Raw genomic sequence first — 9,623 nt, forward strand, 5'->3', positions numbered from 1 at the left:
CTGATTTGGATAGGCAGATACAGAATGTGTTCAAAAAGGAGACATATTTGTAATGGATCAGCCCTACTTTTTACTAATACGTGTGTTAATCCACAGTATAAGAATGAACTAAATTATCAAAATTCATTTGGTAAGGGTTTATTTACCATACATGTCAATACTTGGCATAACTATCAAAAAGACAAGACAAAAAGTTTAGATTTTAATAAAGCTTATTTGTCAATTTAAATGGAAATCTGAGCTTCTGCTATCACATGGTGTCTGTTGTCTGTCAATCCATCCGTCTGTACAGTGTAGACTATTTCAAAGATCTTCTCCTCTGAAACTAATTAACAAATTCATCCATACTTCAGCTATATGATATTGCTAAAAAATAGAACATAGAGGCAAAATGCATTTAATATGCAGTGTTTCTTAGGTCAAGGACATATATAGCAGTGGCGGATTCAGGGGGGGGGGGGGCGTAGAGGTCGTACGCCCCCCCCCTTTACTTGCACTTTTTTTTTTATTTTACATGATTTTAGCCCACAAAAGGTCCAAAAAAATATCGCCTCGCTTCGCTACGCGAGATAATTCATATAATTTTCTCTACGCCCCCCCCCTTTCGAAATTCCTGGATCCGCCCCTGTATAGTGTTACTATAGTATAGGTGGAAAAAGGGTGGGGAGGGGGGCTGGTCTTTTTTAGAAAAAAATCCCGGCCCTGATTTTGGTAAAAAAAATATCTGGCCATGCTTGGATTGAAAAAAATAATCTTGCCCGAATTTTCCCCCCAAAAAAAAGAAATATTCCCAAATAAATGTCCTACATTCAACATATAAGGAAAAAATATTCTAGCCAACATATAAAGCAGGCAAGAAAAATCTATGTCCACATGAAAAGCCCAACTGAACTACTCCGTACTCTTTCACAGGTAACACCTGCCTCATATTATCACTCATTAGGAGTAGAGGTGGTGTATTAAAATTATGTGTATGTAAAATGTTAAGTTTAAAACACTAAAATAACACTTTTTTCTTCAGCGGTCAGAAAAGTGAAAAGTGGGTCCGCCATGTTCGTCATCCGGTATATCAACAGCAAATATTTTTTTCAAAATAACAGATAACAAAGATTTAAATTGGCCCAGAACACCCCTTGCCCCCCCCCCCTCTTAAAACTGAACTTTTCCAAAATTTATTGTTAAATAGCGAGCTCCCAAATTGCAAATACTTCGTCCTCTTTCACAGGTAACACCTGCCTCATATTACTCTAGCACAACACTCAGAGGTCGTGCATCACGTAACAAAGAAGCACCACGGACTTTATCAGTAAAATTAATAAATTTAGACAACTTTGAGTTATTTTATGTACAGTAACAGATTAAGATACATCAAAATATTCATTTAAATGAAAAGTTGAAATAAAAAATAATAATAAAAAAAAAACGTTTATATGGACTTCAGTAATTAAGCACCACCAAAAACGGACTAAGCACCACGGGAGGTAGCTTCCCTCCCTTTGGTCCAACAGACGGGTATAGGGGTCTAAAACACTCTTTGGGGTTCTAAGTCGGTTTCTTAGGCTCATTGGTCCACAGGTACCAATGGTCCAATTTTCAAATATAGGGGACTCTTAAGGTATATTTCATTAAAGAAAAATATAAGCACCACCAAAAAGTTTATAATGCTTTTTTGTCATTTTTTATTTATACGGATCTTGTCTGTACACCAGCTTTGAATATTTGTAATATCTTCACTTATTCTTACAACATTTGTATAAACTTCAAGATTATAAAAAAAACCGGTTTTTTTCTAAAGTGAACATTGATTGGTTAAATATTTCTCAGTCATGTCCTGTTTTTGAATTTGTTTGTTAGCTTTTTGGTCATGAATGTTTGTCTCTAATATTTAATTAACTGTGCATTTGTATTCAGATATCGCAGATCAAATTTATTCGTTCATTGTTTAATCATACGTTTTTTGATTGAGTTAAGTCTGCCTATTGATATTTTATCGTATGTTTTTCTTTGTTGTGATGTTATGCTATTGTTTCAGAAAAAGGGAGAAGGTTTGGATCCATTAAAACGTTTAATCCCGCTGCAAATGTTTGCACCTGTCCTAAGTCAGGAATCTGATGTACAGTAGTTGTCGTTTGTTTATGTAATATATACGTGTTTCTCGTTTCTCGTTTTGTTTATATAGATTAGACCGTTGGTTTTCCCGTTTGAATGGTTTTACACTAGTAATTTTGGGGCCCTTTATAGCTTGTTGTTCGGTGTGAGCTAAGGCTCCGTGTTGAAGGCCGTACTTTAACCTATAATGGTTTACTTTTTAAATTGTTATTTGTATGGAGAGTTGTCTCATTGGCACTCACACCACATCTTCCTATATCTAATTAGCACCACGGGAGGTAGCTTCCCTCCCCTTGGTCCAACAGACGGGTATAGGGGTCTAAAACACTCTTTGGGGTCCTAAGTCGGTTTCTTAGGCTCATTGGTCCACAGACACCAATGGTCCAATTTTCAAATCCAGGGGTCTCTTATAGTATATTTCATTAAAGAAAAATATAAGCACCACCAAAAACGGACTTAGCACCACGGGAGGTAGCTTCCCTCCCCTTGGTCCAACAGACGGGTATAGGGGTCTAAAACACTCTTTGGGGTTCTAAGTCGGTTTCTTAGGCTCATTGGTCCACAGACACCAATGGTCCAATTTTCAAATCCAGGGGTCTCTTATAGTATATTTCATTAAAGAAAAATATAAGCACCACCAAAAACGGACTTAGCACCACGGGAGGTAGCTTCCCTCCCCTTGGTCCAACAGACAAGTATAGGGGTCTAAAACACTCTTTGGGGTCCTAAGTCGGTTTCTTAGGCTCATTGGTCCACAGACACCAATGGTCCAATTTTCAAATCCAGGGGTCTCTTATAGTATATTTCATTAAAGAAAAATATAAGCACCACCAAAAACGGACTTAGCACCACGGGAGGTAGCTTCCCTCCCTTTGGTCCAACAGACGGGTATAGGGGTCTTAAACACTCTTTGGGGTTCTAAGTCGGTCTCTAAGGCTCATTGGTCCACAGGCACCAATGGTCCAATTTTCAAATATAGGGGTCTCTTATAGTATATTTCATTAAAGAAAAATATAAGCACCACCAAAAACGGACTAAGCACCACGGGAGGTAGCTTCCCTCCCTTAAGTCCAACAGACGGGTATATGGGTCTAAAACACTCTTTGGGGTTCTAAGTCGGTTTCTTATGCTCATTGGTCCACAGGTACCAATGGTCCAATTTTAAACAATAGGGGACTCTTAAGGTATATTTCATTAAAGAAAAATATAAGCACCACCAAAAACGGACTTAGCACCACGGGAGGTAGCTTCCCTCCCTTTGGTCCAACAGACGGGTTTAGGGGTGTAAAACACTCCTTGGGGTTCTAAGTCGGTTTCTAAGGCTCATTGGTCCACAGGTACCAATGGTCCGATTTTCAAATATAGGGAACTCTCATGGTATATTTCATTAAAGAAAAATATAAGCACCACCAAAAACGGACTTAGCACCACGGGAGGTAGCTTCCCTCCCTTAAGTCCAACAACGGGTTTAGGGGTCTAAAACACTCTTTGGGGTTCTAAGTCGGTTTCTAAGGCTCATTGGTCTACAGGCACCATTGGTCCAATTTTCAAATCCAGGGGTCTCTTATAGTATATTTCATTAAAGAAAAATATAAGCACCACCAAAAACGGACTTAGCACCACGGGAGGTAGCTTCCCTCCCTTAGGTCCAACAGACGGGTATAGGGGTCTAAAACACTCTTTGGGGTTCTAAGTCGGTTTCTAAGGCTCATTGGTCCACAGGTACCAATGGTCCAATTTTCAAATATAGGGGTCTCTTATAGTATATTTCATTAAAGAAAAATATAAGCACCACCAAAAACGGACTTAGCACCACGGGAGGTAGCTTCCCTCCCTTAAGTCCAACAGACGGGTATAGAGGTCTAAAACACTCTTTGGGGTTCTAAGTCGGTCTCTAAGGCTCATTGGTCCACAGGCACCAATGGTCCAATTTTCAAATATAGGGGTCTCTTATAGTATATTTCATTAAAGAAAAATATAAGCATCACCAAAAATGAACTTAGCACCACGAGAGGTAGCTTCTGTCTCCTTGGTCCAACAGATGGATAAAGGGGTCTTAAACACTCTTTTTGGGTAAAAGGTTATTTCTAAGGTCTACTGGTCCACAAGCACCTGTGTTCCAAACTTCCAGTACAGATGCCTCTAGTGGCATATTTCATTTAAAACTATGAGTACCACCAAAAATGAACTTAGTACCACGAGTGGTAGCTTCTGTCCCCTTGGTCCAACAGTTGGGTAAAAGTGGTCTAAAACACTCTTTTAGGATCTAAGGTGATTCTAAGGCCCATTGACTTACACGAACCTGTGGACCAATCTTCCAGTATGGAGGCGTCTAGTGGTATATTTCATTTTAAAATGTAAGCACCACCAAAAACGGACTCAGTACCATGAGAGGTAGCTTTTTCCGCTTAGTCCAACAGATGGGAAAAGGGGTCTTAAACACTCTTATAGTGTCTTAGGTGATTATTAAGGCCCGTTGGTCCACAAGCACCTATGGTCCAATCTTTCAGTACAGAGGACTTTAGTGGTATATTTCATTAAATAATATAACACCAACAAAAATGAGTATAGCACCACAAGAGATAGCTTCTATCCCTTTGGTCAAACAGATTATTAAATGGGTCTAAAATACTCTTTTGTATAATTTGTTCAATGGGCAATATTAAGGGTCAATCCACTTTATGAAGATCTGATTAGACTACTATAGTCTTTTTTGCCAAACACAGTGGTTCAGTCTAAAAGACAATAGCACATCTAATGTTTTTAAAGAAAATAAGTACCACTGTAAAATAAACTTATCACCATGGGATGAAGATTTCATCTCAAAATTCAAACAGGCAATGCCTGGATTCTAAAGTTCTCTATATAAATTACCCTTGCTATATACTCATGATTATTGCTCATACTGCAGTGTTGTTGATTGCACATAACAAACCCTACCGTGTTTCAAGTATACTATGACGATGTAAAGTCTATGGTTTAACATGTTTTATTAAAACACAAACCCTTTTATATTTAGCTAGACTATATAATGATAATATTAATCCATTGTTAAAGGAAGCTTTTTCTCTAACACAGTCTCTAGATCTGAATGGAACTTATTCATGGTATACATATGCAAAAAATATTGTTGTAGAGACTAATATTGACCTTAATATATTTTCTACTTGCAAGGACATAAAAGATGTAAATAAAATAAAAAATGATATAAAGTTAAAAATGATAAATAGATATGAAGATTTAATTGAAACTATATTTGAAAACATTGATGATAAAAGTAAATTTTATCTATATAAAAAACTTAAAAAAAGATTGTAAACTTGAATCTTATCTAAATATATCTAATTTTCAGATAAGGAGATTGATCACTACATTTAGACTAAGTGATCACTCCCTCTTAATTGAAAAGGGAAGATGTTTCAAAATCCCAAGAGAGGAACGACTTTGTCATAAATGTATTTTGATTAAGAGATTTATAACTGCAAATGCGAGTGCAGAAAAGAAGTTGCAGATATTGGGTGATCTAGAATTGAAGATGTTATAAACTGAAGCCCTTTTTACTCGAAATGAAGTGCTAAAACATATAACAACACTATAATTGTAAGCTCCAGCACTGAAGTTTTTATTGAAAATGGTTAAGAAATAAATATTTCGAGGTGTATTTAAAAATTCAAACTCTATGACGGTAAAGTTTATAAGTAAACTATATAAAATTCAGAGCAAGCAATGTAGATTGAAGAAATGTAAATTCAAGCGCTGAAGATGTCTTACTGAAGCTCTAAAGATTTCGAGCGTTGAAAATTTCAGTTTTAGTATTGAAGATGTATAAAGTCTAGAGTTTGTCTTAAATTTTGTCATGGAGTAAACAAGACTCTTTTCTGCGTGAAAATACATCTTCAGAACTTGAGTTTAAATCTAAAGCGGTAGACTAAACATTTTCTAGACTTAATAGGACCTACAACATCGCTATACTTTACATCCTAGTGTAGGACTCAAATTACTAGAGACTTCCTACCTCGGGCATTTATATTTACCTTAGCTGTATTTGGGATAATCTATGTCCAAATATTTGGTCCTCAAAGCTCTTCAACTTTATATTTTTTAGCTTTTTAACATGTGCATGTTCATGCATCCGTGGCTATCATTAGACCGTGGGCATATAACTGGGCCATTGTGAAAATACCCATTTATTAATACTATAGTAATACATACTGCTGTTTTATGCGAGCGTCACTGATGAGTCTAATTGTGCGTCTGGCGTGCAAATATTTCGCCTGATATCTTTGATAAGTTTTATTTTTCTAGTCATGCATAATATGTCCTTATGAGCATGAAACCAACAGGGTTGCATAAAAAGTTAACCATGTTTTAAGTCTTCTGACGGATGTGTTAAACCTATTACTGGAGATGTCAATGTTAGTGAGTCTTCATTTATAAGGCTGTTAAGTCTTGCGCTTCAAACGGACCCAATCTAAAAAGTGTTTTCACATACCCGATCTTAAAAGTGTTTTCACATAATATACGGTATTCAGGATAATACCTTATACCTTCAGCGCAAAACATTCCACGTGCATCGGAAGACTTAAAGCATCTTTACAAGATTCTACGTCTTATATGCAACTGTAATCAATATAGATGCTTTTGTATTTACAGTGCAAGACTTTATACCTCCAGCACAAAGCATTACAGATCTAGCTGAAGGCTTGATATCCCCACACGTCAAAAGACTATATATACTTTATCAGCGCTTCATCAAGAGCGCTAAAAAAAACATTATGTGAACTCTTGACGATGTAGAAGGTGTCAACCATAGGTCACAATTCACAATTCAACAATGAGCATAACCTCAAGCGCATATCAAGCCACGCCACTGTTTAAAAGAGAAAAAGAGAAAAAAAAAATGACCTGATTGGTGTACAAAACAATAAATGTAAGAACACCACATATAGACAGCTGTTGCTGTGTTATATATTTGTTTTTCGTTCATTTATTTGTACATTAATTTGGCCGTTAGTTTTCTCGTTTGAATTGTTTTACATTTGTCAATTCGGGGCCTTTTATAGCTGACTATGCGGTATGGGTTTTGCTCATTGTTGAAGGCCGTACGGTTACCTATAGTTGTTAATTTCTGTGTCATTTGGTCTCTTGTTAAGAGTTGTCTCATTGGCAATTTCACCAAATCTTCTTTTTTATAGCAACAACACCATTACAACTGAATTACAGGCTTTATAGCTATACTGTTCGGTGTGAGCTAACGCTCCGTGTTGAAGGCCGTACTTTGACCTACAATTGTTAACTTTTTATACATTGTGACTTGGATGGGGAGTTGTCTCATTGGCACTCATACCACATCTTCTTATTTATATCCTACAGACCTTCTAAAATTCAAACTGACCACACGCACGATACACGCACGCACGATACACGCACGGTGAATGCACGATACACGCACGGTACACGCACGATACACGATACACGCACGATGAGCGATGAGCGTTACACGGAGGATTAACGCAAAATGAATGATGAATGATGAACGCACGATACACGCACGATGCACGATGAATGATAAATACACGATACACGCACGATACACGCACGATACACGCACGTTGAATGATTCATTGACGACTGAACAACGAACGCTTTTTACACGATTCTCAAAGCTATTTTATTTAGAATAGTATTTTAAATTGATATGCATTTTCATTAAAGGCAATACTTGTAGCTGTTTTGTCGATACCAGCATAATAGATAATATGCTATTTTGCCAACTCAGATTCAAATAACTTAATTAAAGTCGGCTATTCTATAGGCACCGGAAATATTTGTGAACATGGACAGAAGCTCATAACAATCAAAATATAGTGTCTTGATTTTGTTCAGCCTCATCCTGAGAGTTCAAGTTTACGGCAAACGAAGGCGAGACATTGTGTTCCGCGAAACTCTTACTAATTTTATTTCATACAGTTAAAAATCGAGAGTTTATTTTTATGCATACAATGTCCGACGCATTATATCTACAGAGAGTGACTGGTTCTAGAAATTATTTTAACTAACATGCTTGATATAATTGATTGCAATAAATGAATGATCTATGTATTGTTACATGTTATATATTTTTTCACTTTGACGGATACATTTTATAAACGATTATATATGTATATATCTAAAAAATATTGTAAGCTGTTTTCGTTTTCACTACAAGCATAGCAGAAATTATTTGATTCTTTTATGTTAACATTCACTGCAAATTTTTGTAGTTCTGTACATATATACTTATCAACAGGACATATTAGGTTATAATTTCACCAATAAATGAGTAGTTGAACAATCTTTAGAACGTGTCGGTTTTTCCTTGATATTGCCGAAAATCAGTGATCCGACTGACACAAGCGAACTGACATAACACCTGATTAAACAATCATAATTTCTTTTTTTAAGTTACAAAGTTCCTTATATTATCCATTGTTATCAGAATCGTATGTGTTAATTGAGAGCAAAAGGTATTATTTTGTCAGAAAAATTTGATTCGTACAAATTAATTAGAACTACCTAAGAAAATGACATTTACTAAATAATTAGAAAATTAACATTTGTAATACCAAATACTTCATTATATACTTCTGAAACGACTTTTCGTCCTGAATATGCATGAAATGTTTGCCACTGGACGTTTAAACAACCACTGAATAATCAATTAATCAAATTTTGCTCTCAGTAAAAATGACTTCAACAATATAAGATACAATTGGTGTCTGTTGTTTGTTTGTACAGTAAAGATACTGAATGTGTTTATATTCCTTTCCAATTTCAAGTATGTAAGAAAATTCATACATATTTTCAAACATCTTAGCTGACACTTCAAATTTCTAGGAGGTGAGATTCACGGGGTTTTACCTAACACTCTTTGGGAAAATGCAATTTTTAATTCCAATTTGAAACCAAACGGTAATAGATATCCCAAGTTTTTTTTTTAAATGCATGTCTAGTTTGATAAGGAGATTTGAAAAATCTGTCTCAATGGTAGTTGAAATTATTCAGTGCAATCATTTTGTGTCCATCGTTGTCTTTCATATACATATCAATGAATTTGTGTATCCACTGTTTGCTGTTCGTAATCTGTTGTTTATGGCAGTCAGGCCTCGCGATTGATTCCAAAATTTAAGCTCCCACTTAGGTAAATTAATGATCATTTATAGGGGAGGGGCTATTTTTCTCGATGCAAACATTATTTTCCTTCCTGAAAAAAAACCAGCTTAACAATTTTCTATATGTTTTCATTAAATCATAAACCGATGCATATTAAATGATTTTTAAAAAATTTAAAAACATATTTTTATGGTAAATATATCTAAACGTCTGGGTAATTTTCCTCTCTAAATAATTTTTTTTTTCATTTTTTAAGGTAATAGTGTTATCAGTTATGTAATTTGACACGTGTCTTATAGTTCAGTGATTTTCGGAAAAATTAACGAAAACCGGCACAGGCATTGTTCAATTATTATCAGTGA

This window comes from Mytilus edulis, chromosome 8 (assembly GCF_963676685.1).
Source record: "Mytilus edulis chromosome 8, xbMytEdul2.2, whole genome shotgun sequence".
Classification (NCBI taxonomy): Eukaryota; Metazoa; Mollusca; class Bivalvia; order Mytilida; family Mytilidae; genus Mytilus; species Mytilus edulis.